This window comes from Dromiciops gliroides, chromosome 3 (genome assembly GCF_019393635.1).
Source record: "Dromiciops gliroides isolate mDroGli1 chromosome 3, mDroGli1.pri, whole genome shotgun sequence".
NCBI classification, from domain to species: Eukaryota; Metazoa; Chordata; class Mammalia; order Microbiotheria; family Microbiotheriidae; genus Dromiciops; species Dromiciops gliroides.
The window spans coordinates 91,821,646-91,840,183 of record NC_057863.1 but is presented as its reverse complement, the minus strand read 5'-3'; the positions used below and the strand labels follow the sequence as shown (position 1 = coordinate 91,840,183).

The window sequence follows — 18,538 nt, the reverse complement described above, 5'->3', positions numbered from 1 at the left end:
TATAGATTTAAGAAAAAAACTCTTATTAAGAAATTACAATCTCTGATCATTTGAGTTTGTAATGGCTTATTCTCAGGGTAAAAAGGAGCTGCTTTTCTCTATAATTTCTTTAGTGCCTTAATTTCCAAAAATGTTACCACCATAAATGATCACTTCTTTGGCTACTGTTGAGAAATGACCTAGCTCGAATCTAATAATATACTTTTGATATAATATTGAGTGCATAATATACTATATGAAAATCAACAGTCTCAGAGTTGTGTTTACTTTCAAACTGTACAACATGAGATAGAAAACTGATGTAAGATTAAAAGACAGATATGAAACAAGAGTGAATTTATCTTAGAGGGACAAGGGAAGGTTCATATTCATATAAAATCCAAGGGGAATCCCACTGTAGTTAATATTGCTATTAAAGAAAAAGGATGGCTTTCAAAGATTAAGCCATAACAAAACTAATAAGAATTATCTAAGACCTAAGAGATTGAATTTGTCCTTAGTCTTTAAGTCATTACTAACACAAAGAAGCAACATCAAGCTGCATGTTTCAGTCCCTCCCTTCTAAGAGTCTTACCAAAACTAAACATAAAATTAGTCAAGACTTTCTGAAAAGCCATTGATAAAGGCTCATTTCTCTAACATTAAGGCTAAGAAAGAAAACTGGTTTGGGGGGTGGGGGTGGGGAGAAATGGAGTATGTTAGGTATAGAATCAAGGTGAATACTGAAAGACAGGGTGATCATTTGGCATTCAGGACAGTGTCAAAGAGAAGTTATTGCTAATGACTAAAATGTAGAAAATAAAACTGGGAAATGTTTTCAACTAATAGACAAAGATAATCGAGAGAAAACTCTTATTATGGAAAGCAAATAGAAAAGAAAAAATGCGTAAAGGTCCTAGTTTCTAATCAAGCACACACTGACAGGAGGTCATAGAGATATAAGTGACAAGAATTAAGGGGGTTGGAGTAAGTTGTATGCTTTCTGTAAGAAAGAAAACCCTACGAAGATCACCAGATTTAGTGCTGGAAATGAAGATACTTTTGATGTTCTTGTTTCTTAGCCAACTAGTTACTACTCTATTATGGGGGGGATGCTGGATTTGGGGGATGAACAAAGGAGGATAAATAAATATGACATGAAAGTCTCTCTCTAATTTGCTATTTAAAAGGTTTCTTACCTGTGAGTGGCTAAAAGCCTATGCTCCTGAAAACTATCAAACAATCAACAGGTATTATTGAAAGCTTACTCTATTACCCTCTACTTAGGGAGGTTGCAACAACCAACATACATTTGGTGTTGTAATGCTCTCAGTTCACCTTTTAGACCCACCTCCTGGCTCTGCTCACCAATTTGCAATTGTTCTGAGCTGAAAAGGAATGGTTATTTCATAATCTAACTGAACAAGTGAAATAAGTTTGTGCCTTAAGAATTCCTTGTTTTCTAAAGAAAGAGTAAGATTTTAGAAAAAGCAATGGTGATTGGAAAAAAAAATGCTTAACTGCCATAGTAAAAAACTTGACAGATAATTAAGAACAATAACATAATATTAAAATCCCATCCCTATCAAAAAAAAAAGTTTTTGAAAATGAAACCTGAAAGTAGGTGACCAAGGGAGAACATAATTTAGCCAAAAGGTACTGACATAGAGCCCATATCAACTTGCATTTTATAACTGTCTGTTCATAAGCACATAAACTAATAATTAAGTCTAATAGATGTATTTAAAGTCCTAAATTTGTTTTCAAAGAGACCATACCATTAGGTCAGCAGGCTAATAAATGCCTTATAATAAAATTCACTAATTTCTTGGGAGGTTAAGGACTGGGAACAAGGGAACAAGTTTAAATGAAGTTTGAACAAATAAACCAGTAAGATTTTTTTTCCTTTATAGAATGTTTTAAAAAGAAATGTGGTTTGAATTATTTTCATTATATATAAATATATGTATGCACATATATATGTACAAATATAATACACATATATATGTATCTATCATTCACCAGGTGTCACTTTGCAAGAATCTTTAGCAAGCAACATTAATAAGCTGGAAAAAATGCCTTAATATACTGTTTTTTTGGTTTGTTTGTTTTTCTGCAGGGCAATGAGGGTTAAGTGACTTGCCCAAGGTCACACAGCTAATAAGTGTCAAGTGTCTGAGGTAGGATTTGAACTCAAGTCCTCCTGAATCCAGGGCTGGTGCTTTATCCACTGCACCACCTAGCCGCCCCAGTTAATATACTTTTAAGTAATATGGCCTGCTTCCATGGCAACTACTATCTAAAAGTTTTTCAAATGTCTGAAAACTATTTCTTCTAGTCAGTCGACATTCTTCATATAATTCTATTTCCACAATCTACTCAATTTTGCTTTAGTTTTGAAAGGTAAACATCCTACCTGGGTCATCAGGACAAACTCAGAACTAGTGAAATATGAGTTAGCATGGTTTTGCCGTATTTGATTTTAACTGGGTAAAAAAAGATTTATTACCCGGAAGATTATATTCAGCTAAAGACTAGTCTTCAACTGGTCCTTTTCTCCTACTGTATTGCCCTTCGTGCCCTCTAAGACTGAATCAGAAAATGATTTAAAACACCAGGGAAGTACATGTGTATCCTCTCATTTCTTAAGCTCTCACAAATTAATGGAATTCATGAATGTGGATGAAGTACAGAAACTAGATCTGTAACTTTTCATTGTATCTTACAGTCTTAGAAAGGTGCTGAGGACACTGAGAGGGGTTCAGTGTTTTCCTGAGGTTCAAAAATCCAGGCTCTGTCAAAGGTCTAAGACCAGTCTTCCTGGCTCTGAGGCCAACTCTTCTGCCACCATTGCATGCACCCTCTGTAACTGTGGGTATGGTTAAAGTTCTGGAGTCCAACCCAGTTACTGAATAGAAATGGCTTCAATATAGTTTTGAAAAATAGTTTTCAGGCCCACTAATGAAAAGTAATTACAGTTAACTACCAAGCAATTACAAGTATACATTATTCAAATGGTAAGCAAACCTTCCTCAAATTCATGTTGGCTTCTGTTTAATAAAGCTTCAATTCAGTAGGAAATTAAAAGGAAGGTCTCATAGTTAAAGAAAAAAAATCTTTATTTCCCATACCTCATGGAAATATTTTCTTTATTGAAAGTTAGTAAAGCAAAATATTAACTTACGGATTAGAAAGATATTGGTAGAATTTGAATAGGTATAAATAGGGGAGCAGGCCAATTGTCAAGCTCCCCTCAATTCAGGTTAGTATCTTTGATTTATTTTGAAAATTAAGAATTTCCAGAGCAAATATATTCATTCAAATGAATACAAATATAGATTCTAAGGCAAAATATAAAGGATTTTTGAAACGTTTAGAAGAAACAGTAATTCCATTTCTTCAGGGCTTAAGACTTCCTAAGCAATTTATGGATTTGAGGCCATGCTCACCATGATGAATCTCTTACAGAAGCAATTTCATAAGAAGCATAGGCTAGCAACATCATCCCTTTAAGCTGTCCTTTAAGAAAGGAAGAAACAAAAATATATGTAATCCAACTTAAAGGGAATTAAGTCAATAAGTTAATTGGGCAAAATAGGTTTTTAAAGACTTATTTTTTGCAAATTTTGTCAAGTTCAAGAAATTTTAAGTCACATCCCAAGATAATGACTCTGAACAGAAATTCCATGAATCAAGTTTTTAAAGAAGAATCTAATATAAAAGACCAGTTACATACAACCAAGGAATACTGTATTCTGAACATAAATTTCTGGTAAATTTTCCAAAGTGTAAGCCACACATAAACTCACTTTTTAAACTGGTTTTATTTTACGTGGCTTGGGTGATTTTCAATAATTTAATTAAAACAAGCATTGAATGTCTTTGATATCTAAGTCACCTGTGCTAAGAGCCATGGAAAATACACAAATAAATAAGACAGGGTGCAAGTTGCCAAAGGTACTTACAATCCAGCAGGAGAGAATAGACAAACACAAAAACTATATGCTACTTGGAATGTACTAAGTGCCCCAACAGAAGTACACAGTATTGTACTAGTGCAAAGGAAGGAGAATATTTTCAGCCAGGAAGAAAGAGAATTTAGAAGCATCTGAGCTAGGGCATCAGAGGACAAGTAAAATCTTGAACAAAAGAAGAAGGAAGCCATTCCAAACAGTGAAAATGGCACAGAAAGAAGGCAAGAAAACAGAGTGTATATACTTGAGGAAGAACAAATAGTTGAGTTCAACTAAAAAATAGGATGCATGAAGTGCAACAGTAGGAGATTAAAAAAATAGAAAAAAAAATGGTTACAAACAGATAGAAAAAAGCCTCAACCTCAAATGCTGAATTAAGGAATTAAGACTTTATTCTATAAGAAACAGCAAGGGGATATGATCAAAACTCTCTTTAGAACTTTGCCTTGGAAATAGTGTCTAAGACGGGTTGGGTAAGAAAATGTTGGAAGGGTAGAGAAGGACTAAAAATCTAACCCAACAGTCAAAGCAATCAGAGTCTGAAATACGAGAGTGACAGGGAGAACATAATGTGAAGTCAGATATAAGAAACACCCAGGAAGTAAAACTGATTCAATACTGAGGTCAGATAACAGAGCTTTCATTCAAGCTTTTTAGTATATTACATTTACAAAAAGAAGGAAGTCAGGGGAAAAGAGCCAATTTGGAGAAACATTTCAGCTTTGGATATGTTGAGTTTAAGATGCTGGTAGGAGGCATCTGGTGAAAAGATTCAATAGACAGCTGGAAATACTGGTCTGAATATTGATAAAGGTCAGTGTTAGAAAAATATATTTGAGACTCAATTGCAATGAAATGAGAAGTGGAAGCAATGAAGAGAGATGAGCCCAACAAGGAAGAGTTTGGAGAAAAAAGGATAAAGGCCAGAACCTTGAGGAAATGCCTTTATTTGGAAGCGGGAAGAGACATCAGAGACTGTGACATTAGAGGTATAGAAAGAAAACCAAGAAGATGGGTGGAGGGGCGGGGCAGGGGAGAAGAGATCCAGAGTCTAAAGGGGCAGAGGGGTAAAGGAGAAAAAGCCAAAGGGTTTGGAGATGAGGAGCTATCAGTGATCTTTGGGAGAAACACTGAATAGGGAAATAAAGAAAGAAGACCTGAGGCAGCAGGAGCCAAAGTTCTGTGTGGGTTTGAATCCAAGGAACCAAGGAAAAGCAAAGATTGAAGAGACAGAAGACAACAGGGCATCCCAGTGCTGCAAGAATGGGAGAGAATAGCTTTAGGCTATCTAACAACAATAATTTACATCTGCAAGGCACTTTGTGGTTCTTCCAAGGGAAGAATGTTGGAATTAGACTCTGAAGACCCAAATATGAATTCTAGGTTTTGAATTTATTATCTAAGTGACTTTGGGCAACTCACAACTTCTCCAGACCCCAGTTTTATCTGTAAAATGATGGGGCAGGGTTACATGACTAAGTTACCTTCCCATTCTGAATCTCTCTGATACAATGCAGGCTCTTTGAAAGGAGGAACTCTTGTTCTGTTTGTACGCCCACACCTTGCTGAGGACCTGACACTGCAGATGTTTAACAAATACTGGCTGACTGGTGATAATTCTCCTATATAATCTATTTGGGCCTTGAAACAATCCAAGAATGTAATAGAGTCAGTTATATTTTTTTAATAGATAAAAAAGCCAGCAGAGATAGTAAAACTATAAAGCAATTATGGATGATCTGATTCCCAGAACTTTTGATCAAATCCTTGTTTTCCTCACTATATCAGAGTTAGCTTTAGAAACTAAGAAAAGAAGGGAAAAAGGAGGAATGAAGATACAGGGAAATTTCCACATGGAAGAAAATGGAAGAAATTCGTTAAAAGAGAGCCACGCTTCTCCAAGCAGGAGCCACATTCATATGCTCAAAGTAAGATAGTGTAAGTGGCTGTTTGAGGGAGTGAGCTAGGGAGTTAACAGAATAAACCAACAAGCTTCTGCTATTAAGTACAGACTAGGAAACTGCCCTTAAAGCTTGCATTCTATAGGGAGGCAAAATAAAATATACACAAAATGAATACAAGATGAGTTGGAAGAGGAGGAAGGGGGACTAGTAATGAGCAGATCAAAAAAGGCCTGTAGAAAGAAAATGTAGCCATTGTTCACTTAAGAAAGTTTTGAACAAAACAAAGATTAAGGGGTACAGGTAGGACTGTTTCCCAGGAGGGCGAAGGGGAGAGGAAGAGGAATTTTATGTGTGAGGAATGTCAAAATGGAGAGTTTAACTGGACCACAGAGTTCAGGAAGGAGAGTAATGTATAATGGATGCTGAGAACACAAATTTATATGGTGGAATCTATATGAAAACAGAAGTAAAAGGGGAATGGTGATGGTGTGGTTTGTCTAGGGTTCAGCATATTAGAACAAATATGATAGAAAATCAAGGAGTAAGGTAGTCTAAGGATGCTAGCAAGAACATACTTGAAGTAGGTGACAATGGGACTCAGACTGAGCAGAGAAGAGATGGGCTGGGATAATATGCAAGAAACACACATGTTACTTAATCTCTCTATGCCTATTCTATTCTGTGTAAAATGAGGGATTTGTACTCCAAAGTCCCTTCCAGTTCCAAACCTAAGATCTTAAGATTCAATAAACTGCAAATTACAATTAGGGTACAGAAAGGCAATAAGAGAGGAGAAAAGATAGAAGGATGGCTGAAAATAGACATTTCAGAATGTAAAATAGCTCAATGATTTTTTTCCTTTTGCCAAATTGTATCATCAGAGATTTCTCCAAGGGACTCAGGTGGAAACTGAGTACAAAATAAACCAAGTTTAAAATCTTAAGTAATTTTGTACTTTCTATTTGACAAGTTTTTTGAGGATACAAGTTATTGAAGACAGCTCTCCCAGTAAGTTTGGTGTGGTAAAATACAAATAAGAAACGGCTTTGTAAAATTGGATTAAAGGGACCCACCAAAAGAACTAAATAAGAAATACTACCTGGAGATGAAACCAGAGTAACATTTCTCATCTCTCAACATGAATCATTTCATTGTATATAAATGGCTAACGAGTCTTTTCTCCCTCTAACAGACTACATGTTACATACATACTTTGGTAAACATTTATCTGCTTATGGGTGTGGGTTCTCACACTGAGGTTCAAGGTATACATGTTTTTATGGACAGCCAAAGTAAACGAAGGTCACTGACAATGATGTAAAAGGACTGAGACTAGAGTGTGAAAAGGCATTATCTGTACTGACCTTAAAATCACAGAAGATTATATTATACCAACAGGGTTTAACAAAAGTAATCAAGTCATCCAGGAAGGTGGGGAATTGTCCTGTACCCAAGCAGTAGTTGCAGAGAATGAAGTAATTATACTATGAGTATACTTCATAAGAAATGAAGCTGCCTCAAGGATAGAACATGCTTTGGAAGTACCAATAGAGCAAAGAGTATGTATGCCCTGTGAGTGTAAAAGAACAGAAGGAGAGACCACAATAGAAAGGGTTGAGAAAGATCTATCAACTGGAATAAGCCAAGCGTCAGTAAAAGCAAAAAGCTTATAGAAAAGGTAAAAGATAGAGTGAAGTTTGTTCCATATGTTCAGAGTGGGAAGGTTGGTTTAAAAGGTTGGGGAAAAGCACCAATGTGGAATGACCCTAGGGCATGACTGGTCTGGATGGGGACATAAGGAAAGGGAGCTTCACACTTAGGTCAGTAACTGAACAATAGAAATGAAATGAAGAATTGAAGGAATCAAGATGCTGAGGAATAGGCTGGGAGGGAATCTGAGTGATATGGGGGGGGGGGGTAGGAAAGCAGGACTGAAAAAAGACACATATCCAACAATCTATCCTATTCCCAAGGAGATGAAAGAGTGCTGATTCTTTAAAATTTAACAATGTAAGCAACATATTTACTAAGTGGTAAGATGGCAACACTTTTATTCATTTGTGTGTATAACTGTGACTTTATAAACCTGAATTTGCCAATTCAGCCATACTACAATCATTCACAAATTAGGATGGTCAAACGTCAGTTCTGAAGCAGATGAGGCATCATTTTTTTCTCTTGTATACTGTGAAGACCTAAGATATCAGTCAATCCTTGTTGGTTCTAGAGCATGTTGGTCTAAAATCTAACAACATTTGGGAAATTTCCCTCAAACTGCCAAGAGAAGTGATCACTAAGCTCCAGGAGGGGGGAAAAAAGTAAGCAACAAGGAAAGAAGCCCATCAGTGATGAAGACAGATGGCATTTAGAAAAAGGCAGTAAAAGTTAATGTCTTTGCAATCAAGCATTCTATAAAATATCTGGTATCTAAAACAAAACTAAAATGTTGATAAGCTTCATAAAGGGAAAGAAAACATGAACACTTCCTAATGTCTTAGATAGCCTTTAGGGAATACAGTAAAAACTCTTTCAAGGGACTTACTTAAAATGATGCAATTTTTGCCAAATACAAAATAAACCTAGCTTTAAATTACCTAAATAATTTTGTACTTTCAATTTGACAATTTTTTTAAAAGATGCTTCATCTTCAATATCTAAAAGAATTCTCTTTCTTCAAATAATTTATCTAACAGGCTCTCCTAGTAAATTTGGTAAGCTGAAATACAAATTAATTACTTTAGTAGGTAGATATTTGAAGAGAAAAGCAACCTACCAAAAAGACTAAGGAACTGCAAGGGAAAGACCACCCAAGGACAAAGCCAGAAGGTTACTTCTCATTAACACTAGCTGTATAAACATGAATCATTATATTTTATATAAATCACTAAAAGAGTTTATCTTGTTTCTATACATAATATAGCTAAAGCTCTACTTTGGTTTATTTTTATCTGCTTTTGGGGAATAGGTTCCAACAGTGAAATGAAAAGCAATGGAGCAACACTCTACTATGTTAAATTGTTTAGTCCACTCAGCACTATATTATTTATAGTTATAGATTTCAATGTGAAAGAGAGATGACCCATGGATACTTTGGACTAAAAAAAGTTAATTTATTTTTCTTTGCTTTTGTGCTTGTGTATGGGATTTAAGTGAAATTTCTTACACATCTAGTTTCTCAAAAAGCAACAATTTTTAACATGAGCTGAAATTACACACTAAAATTATATTTGTAAAATCTGAGGACATTTCTGAAGGAAAAATTCATTAAATTAACATTTTTTACTAAGTGTGCACTTACATGGAAAGTCAGAAAACTGCTTTTAGGAAAAATAATTTCCAAGTCACTAATGACTTTTTCCCCCTTTCTGTAATGCCACATATGAAAAACCTTAAAAGCATCTCTCTCTCTCTCTCTCTCTCTCTCTCTCTCACACACACACACACACACACACACACACACTCTCTCACAGAGTCTGGGATAGAAAAAACCTTCTAGAAGAAAAAAAGGAAAAAAACAGCTTAAAACACTGCGGGGGGGGGGGGGGTTGCGGAGCCAAGATGGCGGAGAGGAATCAGCAAGCTGCCCGAGCTCTCCTTCTGTTCCCTCAAAAAGAACATTAAATCAAGCCTCTGGACGGATTCTGAAACTACAGAACCTGCAAAAAGACAGAGAGACACAGTCTTCCAACCAGAGATAATTTAGAAGACTTCAGGAAAAGGTCGGTCTGACTCGGGCAAAAGGGAGGCCCAGCGCAGGGCAACAGCCCAGCGCCAAGGGGGTCGGGGCAAGTCAGCAGGAGCTGCGGGCCACAGCCAAACAACTGAGGCCCCTGGAACCTGGCTCAAAAATATGGTGGCCAAGAAGGACAGTGGAAAAACCTACCTGCACCAGCCGAGAGGGCAAGTAGCCAGCTGTAGGGCCATGAACAGGATAGGCGTGACAAGGCACACTGACTGAGCACGCTCAGACAGGAAGTGCAGGGGGGCAAACTGCACACACTATAAAGGCCTCAGAGTAAAAAGCCGGTCACACAGCAACTATACCCCTGCACAAGAAGCCCAAAACAGGGATCCTGGTGCTCCCAGAGCAGACCTCAACTTAAAAAATAAATAAATAAGCTGCAATAAATGAGTAAGAAGCAAAAAAGAGCCCTCTCCATGGAGAGCTTCTGTATCAACAGGGAAGAAGCAAACACAAACTGAGATGAGGACATCTGCTTCAGGGGAGCTAGGTGGTGCAGTGGATAAAGCACTGGCCCTGGATTCAGGAGGACCTGAGTTCAAATCCAGCCTCAAACACTTGACACTTACTAGCTGTGTGACCCTGGGCAAGTCACTTAACCCCCATTGCCCCGCAAAATAAACAAAAACAAACAAAAAACCACTGCTTCATGAGTATATTTAACTGGATACTCTTTTTTTTTCTGTTTTTGCGGGGCAATGGGGGTTAAAGTGACTTGCCCAGGGTCACACAGCTAGTAAGTGTCAAGTGTCTGAGGCCGGATTTGAACTCAGGTACTCCTGAATCCAGGGCGGATGCTCTATGCACTGCACCACCTAGCCGCCCCCTAATTTTTTTTTTTTTAAGTGAGGCAATTGGGGTTAAGTGACTTGCGCAGGGTCACACAGCTAGTAAGTGTTAAGTGTCTGAGGCCGGATTTGAACTCAGGTACTCCTGACTCTAGGGCCGGTGCTCTATACACTGCGCCACCTAGCTGCCCCAGACACTCTCCTAAAGTAGAATTTTTTAGTGATTTTATCTATTAGAATCATTTAGGGGTTCGGTGTCTATACTAGTTTACAGTGATTCCAAGATTATGGAATATCAGCTTTTTTGAAAGATTTTTCTTCATCTTAAGAAAATCCCAATGCAAAAAACCAAAAAAACAACAATTTTTTAAAAAACCTATAGGATAAAGGGATCAAAGGCAAATAATTCCCCTAGTTACCTAACAGCAATGTGAAATCTTGCAACAACTATTAGCTAAGGTACACAGAAGGCACTGGTGCTTAGACCTCAGAGATGACCATCTCCACTCTTGCTCTGACTGATACAACAAAGTACATAATGGAGAAAGAAAACAGTTTAAAACAGACATACAAAACCAAGCACATGTTAAGTGGCAGAAAAGACAAAACCCAGCCATAAAAGCTCTCCAGCTATCTTTTTAATAGATGGTGTGATCTATGAGCACCAGGATAACTGAAACCACAAAAATTTAACAGTTTGCTTGCTTCAAACCACCTCGGAATAATAAAGCTGGCAAATTATGCAGTCACGATCAAATAAAAAAATACCATGAATACAACTTCTAGAATGAGCATCCTTAAACTCAACCAAGCCAAATCCTTTTATAACATTTCTTCATCCTAATTAACTTTGCTCTGTTCTTGCTTTTTTGTTTCTTCTCTTTTCACCTTTTACCTTTTTTGATGTGACTTTGATTTTGCTTTGCTCTTATGGTTTAATGAATGTTACCCTATTTTAAGCTATTCAAAGTAAAGGACCATGTGTTACCATCTACTACTGTTAGACAATCCATATTCCCAGTAATACTTTTTTCAACCTTTGGAGGTCTGTAATTTTGCAGATACCGGCACTCCATGTTGCCAGTGCACAGAACAAGGACCCTAGGATTTAGCTGATAACCTCTAAGAGCTGCTACACACAAGGTCCCTGCCACATCAAGGTTGGCTGGCCTCTCTAACAGACCCAGACCCCAAGTACAAAGCTCCTGGAGCTTACATGCTACTGGCAGAACAGTTAGGCACCCGTGGTCACCTTTCTGTCAGTTAAGTCTCACAGGAAAAGGAAAAATGTGGCTCTGTTCTTCTTTCAAAAAAAATAAATAAATAAACCAAAAGAGAGGTTTGAAATCAATCCTCTGTACTAAGATCACAAAAAAAATCAGATTGGAATGGACTTGTGTTTTCCTTTCTACTACAAATATGATAATAGCATGTTTGGAGAGAGAATACTAAGACTTTGATCTAGAAGAAGCTACCTGGCTCAAGTTAGGGATCAAAGAAAAGTGATGCCATGCATATTAAGACTTAACTGAGTTATTACACAAATATCTTGACATTTAACTCTAGTTATTAAAAATATTAAAGGATGTAATTGAAAAATCAAAATATTTTAAAACTAGTAAGAAATTTTTGATTAATAAATCAGAATTTTTTCTGCGTAACTTTTCCTTTTAAAAACTACCACTATGAGGGGCAGCTAGGTGGTACAGTGGATAGAGCACTGGCCCTGGATTCAGGAGGACCTGAGTTCACATCCAGCCTCAGACACTTAAAACATACTAGCTGTGTGAGCCTGGGCAAGTCACTTAACCCCAATTGCCCTGCACAAAAAAAACCCCAACAAAACCTACCACTAAGAAAAGCATTTTTAAAAAATGGGCTCTTTGGCATTCGAATATATTATATAAACCTAATGCATGGTCATCAAAATAAAGAAACCATACTTCATACTAACACCTTAGAAATCATCATGTTCATGTGTTAGAATGGGCTAAAAATATATTTAACAGACTGAAAGCTTTTAACACAAATTAATCACAACTTTTTAAAAAACTAAGTTTTTGTTATCAACCTGTGGAAGTATGACAACATGTAATAAAGTTTGCAGAATCTGAAAGCAGCAAGTTTATATCAAGTAATGTAGGAACCTGAAAAGCCTGAAATAGAAATGAGAAACCTTCTCTAACTTCTGTTTTTTAAAATCTCTTGGTTTGGGGCAGCTAGGTGGCGTAGTGGATAAAGCACCGGCCCTGGATTCAGGAGTACCTGAGTTCAAATCTGGCCTCAGACACTTGACACTTACTAGCTGTGTAACCCCCCCCCCCCACTGCCCCACAAAAAAACAAACAAAAAATCTCTTGGTTTTACCTAAGATATCAGAATGAAAAAAGCCTAGACAATCAATGTGTTAGTTCTTCCCAATTAAAGGCTAATAATTCACAGATCTGAGGATTAGATAGAACCTCAAAGCCCATCTAGCCCAGGGGGGGTTCATTTAACTTCTATGTGGAGACCGGCAGGCAAGAAAAGCCAAAACTTTGTGGGCAACCTGTCCTACTTTGGAACAGTTCTTGTAGCTAGTCAGCTTTCTTTCCATTAAATTCTAAATGGCTATCTTCAATTTCAGCCACGTCCTTGGGCTGGCAGAAACCTTTCAACAGGTCAAAACGTCCTCCTTTTTGAAGTCAAGAAGAGACAATCTTTGTGGACAGTTTTAAAATTTTTATCATATAAACCATAACAACCCAGCCTAATTTGTAGAAATGATCTGTAAATACATTTAGAAGAAAATTGAATCTTCTCCCAAATAATGACATCAATTTGCCAGCAACAGGACACAGTTTACTTTTTCCACTTACAATATCCATTTTTCATTAGTCACAGGATCTGAAATAAAAATACACTGTATATAATTGTGTAATGCACTCATCCTATCATTTAAAAATAAAACTTGTCATACCATAACTTAAGTTATTAAATTTTAGGAGAGCACAAAGACTTAATTACATGATTTCTTTCTCAATTCTTATAGAAGTACTCAAAAGTATTATCAAGGCCATTTGTTTAACACCAATGAATAGTTTAGCGATGCCATTTATCTGAAAATCATGCAATACCATGATTTCAACCAGATGAAAATTACCCAAGAGTAATGGAAAGATACATGGAGGTCAAGATATACCATCAGGCAGCATGTCACCAACAATAATTTGCCTCCAAGAAACAGCATAAATTTTATGACCAAGAATGCCTGAAATCAAAATGAGGCAGGCCAGTCACATAGCTACAATGAGACAACGAACAGCTTGAGTATTAACAAACACTGTTAAGTCATTAAAAGAATTATAAAGCAGATACATGGAATTTTGTTAGAGGATTTTTGTAAAGACACAAGAATCAATTGGGGGGTGTGGGGCTAGCTAGGGGGCACCGTGGATAAAGCACTGGCCCTGGATTCAGGAGTACCTGAGTTCAAATCTGGCTTCAGACACTTGATACTTGCTAGCTGTGTGACCCTGGGCAAGTCACTTAACCACAATTGCCCTCCCCCCAAAGAATGGGGGGGGGGTGTAACGACAGCAAAATGACATAAGGTAGGTTATGATTTCTAGATAAAAATACCCACAATGATAAAGCCAAAGATGCAAAACACCAATGCTATTTATGCTACTTGAAATTACTTTAAACAAACCAATCTCATTTCACATCCAAAGGCTATGTTGTTCATTTCAAAAATGTTTTTTGGTCAGACATTTCTTAGACCACACTAATATGATAATAACAGTTTTAAGGATGAAAAGATACGCCCATTTGTTAAACTGAAAAATGTTTTAATCAATGGTCTTGACTTCCAAGCTACTAAAGAATAGCCTAAGTTAGTTAACTACTATATGCACAGAATCAATTCCCTGTGTAAAAGGACACCCCCCCCCCCCATGGGATTGGCAGAACCTGTCAATCAGGCTTGTGTGCCATCAAGCCAGATCATACACAGAAAAACTGGCCAAACTAGTTTGGCTAAGTTCATAAATTTCAATTCTGGAAGTTGTAATTGTCTCAGTTCTTAAACCACCAAAGCACTTACTACTGCTTTCCTCTACTTCCATTGCTATTTTGACATAGCCATGTTCAGTCTCAAAATTAAAATATATCTGAAAAAGAAAATTTGTGAAAGCCAGCACAGAGGAGAGAGAGAATAATATTAAGATGATATAAAGATAATATAATGACATGGAACAGGTGTAGTAACCATAATCTTTTACATAGGTTTGAACACAGAAATAAACATTGTAAATCAATTTACAGCCTTTAGGATAAATCATAAAATAACCGCCAAAATAGAGGCCTCAATTAGCTGCCTTTTTGGATATGCAAGAAATAATTGTTTCAAGGCTTAGAAGTCATTAAAGAGACAAGACAGGCTAAGAATTGAAGTCTGAGGTAAAGAGCAATACTGGGCATTTCAATTTCTACATTGTTTTAAAATCTTTTGTTTGAAAACAGGGAAGTACAGAGAATGGGTATTTTTCCTCAAATTTATTTCGGCATGATAAAAAAGATGGAACTAAAATATTCAGTTTTGTAAAAATGTTCAGCAATACATTTTTTATTTCATGACTACCATCTCCAAAACTGTTCATAATTCAAATCTCTATAAAATTAATCCCTTTAAATGCACTAGAAATTATTATTTAAAGATATCAAATAATGAAGTGAAATCTTTTCTAAAATTATTGCCCCACAATTTACCTGATTATTTTACTTTCAGATTGTGTTTATTTTAAAGCAAGATATTTTTATAATACAAGCAATATTGTGTAATGGAAAGAGTACTAGATCTGAAATCAGAGGCCACTGATTTCTAATTCCAGCTCTACTTATATTACTTAGTGATTGGGTAAATTTCACTTATCCTCTCTGGGCCTAAGTTTCTTCATTTGTAAAATTATGGAACTAGACTGAATGGCTTGATAAATCCCAGCTAGCTCTAAATCCAGGATCCTACTGCCAGTCAAATAACAGAAACTTTAGACTGATACATAGGGAAGATAGGAAAAAGAAAAAGAACACAGCCGACTAGATCACCTGAATATAGGAAAATAGGATGCATGTGTACTTAAATCAGCAATAATTCCTTGTCCACTTTTACCTCTAACATAATTGGGCCCAAACGGCCATTTGGAAGTTCTCACATCTCTCAAATGTGAAGTAGATCTCACCAACAATGCTAAAAATTTTTCTCATTTCTCTTTCTTAAATTCACCTCAAAACACTCTCATTCTCAAATGTTAGTAGTTTTATGTCAGTCTGGTTGTGATAGCAGAAAACAGTTATAGGATCAAGATGAAGAGTAGACTTTTTGATGGTCATTATGGTTGTTTTGAGAATCCATCTCTTTCAATAACTGGCTGAGGCTACCATGCAGTGGTGCCTCCCCCAGCAGCCTGATTCCCTCCACTCCACTGGCTCAACGCACTTAGTCTGTATGTCCAATCAGACTTTGTCACCCTGCAACGCAGCACTCTTGAACTCAAGCAAGCTACCAGCTTCACTCAGCCACTTAACTGGGGCATTTGAGTTTAACAAGCTTGTCATTATATGGAGAAGAGAAAGTGAATTTCACAAACAGGAATCAAAAACTCTATGCCACTATTCTAGGTTAGTGATATTGAGTACCAAAACTTGTTTCCACAAACTGTCCTGGTCTAGTCCTAGAATACCTAAACGACAGAGCTCAGAATCACTAGTTTCAAAGACCACAATAAATGTAAAGTGACCTAAGTTTTTATTTATAATTCTTCATTTAGAAAAAGAAAATGAATGGTGGTAATACTTTTGTGCTCCAGTTGTTGGTGTAGAACACCAAGTGTTCACCATTCTTGTTCTGCTTTCCCCAAATATAGACTATGAAGTATACATAAGACATATCCCAAAGTCTGAAAATGTAGGGAGATTTCTTGAAAGAAATGGAAACCTTAAATATTTGAGATTTGTGGTTCTCAAAGTATGGCCTATTGAGCCTTACCCAGATGGTCCACTAGGCAGTCTTGTTTTAAGGTTTATACTGTTGTATTTGGAATTAATCATCCCAGCATGTTGTACTTAGAAAAGGTGCTATACAATCAGACTGAAGGTGTATGACAATCCTATTTCTGCCACTATCTGGCTATGTAACCTTGAGCAAATGCTCTTTTCCCAGATTTCACATCTGAGAAAGGAGGAAGCTGAAAGAAGATCCAAAGGTCCTTGCTTAAGTCCCACTTTATGAAGCAATGACATCGAATAAGAATATCAACAGAATGATACTTCACTGAAAACAGCTAGATTCTACCCCTATGTTCTCCTGAGATTTTTATTTTTGCATTTACAAATAGGACTTGAGTAAGAAATGTGATCTACACATAAAATATCCTTTAGAATTTTTGTTTTAGGGTGATGATTACCATCCATCTTTAATGTCAACAATATCTTATGCTTGCGCTGTTACCACCCACCAACAATGGGGATAATTTCAATAATCGTAAATTAATTCAGATTTGGAAAAAAATTATTTTATAACATCTTACGGTATCTAGAAACACTCCAAGCCCTTGAATGTCAATAAAAGCAAGCCAAGAATCACTGGTTTTAAGGACCATGGTAAATGTAAAAATTTTATATAGTGCACCAAGTTCTTGATTCAACTTTCTATGTTTGTTAAAAAACAAACCCTGAATTCTGTTGGTCCATGTCATTATTTTAAACAAGAATAATAATTCTGGTTAAATATTCAAGATTACAGGAAATTAGAATATATATTATATTCAAACTACCAATTTTTAAGTAATAGATATAATATACAATACAAACTAAACCAAGTATCATTTACTCTGATGATTTATTTAGAAGCACATTAGGATCTTTCATCTGAATGCTGATTACTAAATTATTATATAAGCAAAGGACTGAAATGACAAAGTTCTGCTTGACAGAACAATTTAATCAGACTGGGTTATTTAAAGATGTTTTCTACTGCTAGATTTACCAAAGTAACCAACTATGTTATAGTGCCACTAACCCCAAGGCAACTGCTTGTGGCACTAGCATTTGTCTCATCAGACATCTTTCTCACTCTACTCTCCTTTGATCTCTACCCATTCTATCTTTCTTCATTTCTCCTGTGGCACACCTTTCTTTACTTTCTGTTTCTTCATTCTCAGCTAAAACTTGAGGCTGCTGATAAAATTAATGGGCACTGACAGTACTTAGGACTAAAGATATTACATATTCTTAAGTAGGGTTAAAACAATTCAATTTAAGGGGCAGCTAGGAGGCGCAGTGGATAGAGCACTGGCCCTGGTTTCAGGAGGACCTGAGTTCAAATCCGGCCTCAGACACTTGACACTTACTAGCTGTGTGACCCTGGGCAAGTCACTTAACCCCCATTGCCTCTTCCCCTCCCCCCCCCCCCCCCGCCCAATTCAATTTAACATTATGTGCTCTAAGTACAAAATACCCCTCCTCCCCCATGCCAAGCCATAATGCATGCAAGTTTTGAATAGGAAAAAAAAATATTTTCAACAACCTATTAGTTTCCTGCAGCCTAAAGGAATCCTCATAAAGAGAATAAAAACTATTATTTTTCATCATTTTATGGTGGGGGAAAGGTAAAGCAGAATTATGCTAAGGAAAGAAAAGGGGACAAGACTGTTAGGCATGCTTATTTCTCTAACAATGTCACACTAAGAACACTATTTCATATGAAACATTATAAAGGAAAAGTATTGGAAATGGCACTTTAAAACTATCAAAAACAAAATAAAAGCAAAACCATTAAAAAACTCCTTCAACTGGCAGAATGTGAAAATGACTGGCTCAGAGCAGCTTCAAACCATTCCATGTAATAGTAAAGTAAGAGCTCTACTTTAGTAGCAAATAAGACTTAAAGTATGTTGCCACTGAGAGTGATCAACTTAGCTAGTACATATTTGCAGATAATCACTCAAAAGAGAACCTAATTGAGACTAAATTGATCTTTTAGTTTGAGTCTAGTATTTTATCCTTCTTGCTCTAAAAGCCAAATCAAAATTGCTTCTTTTCACAGTTCTAATGTCCCTTTCTTTACATTCAGAAATACAATGAAAATTTAAAAAATCAAAAGGAAGCATAACG

The 18,538-nt window shown here is 36.5% G+C and overlaps 1 protein-coding gene across 2 annotated transcripts in view; it reads right to left on the bottom strand.

The window, feature by feature from the left end:
* Window positions 1-18,538, bottom strand: part of TSC22D1 (TSC22 domain family member 1) — a 160,909-nt gene that overhangs the window by 105,773 nt on the left and 36,598 nt on the right. The gene's annotated exons all lie outside the window — the stretch shown is intronic.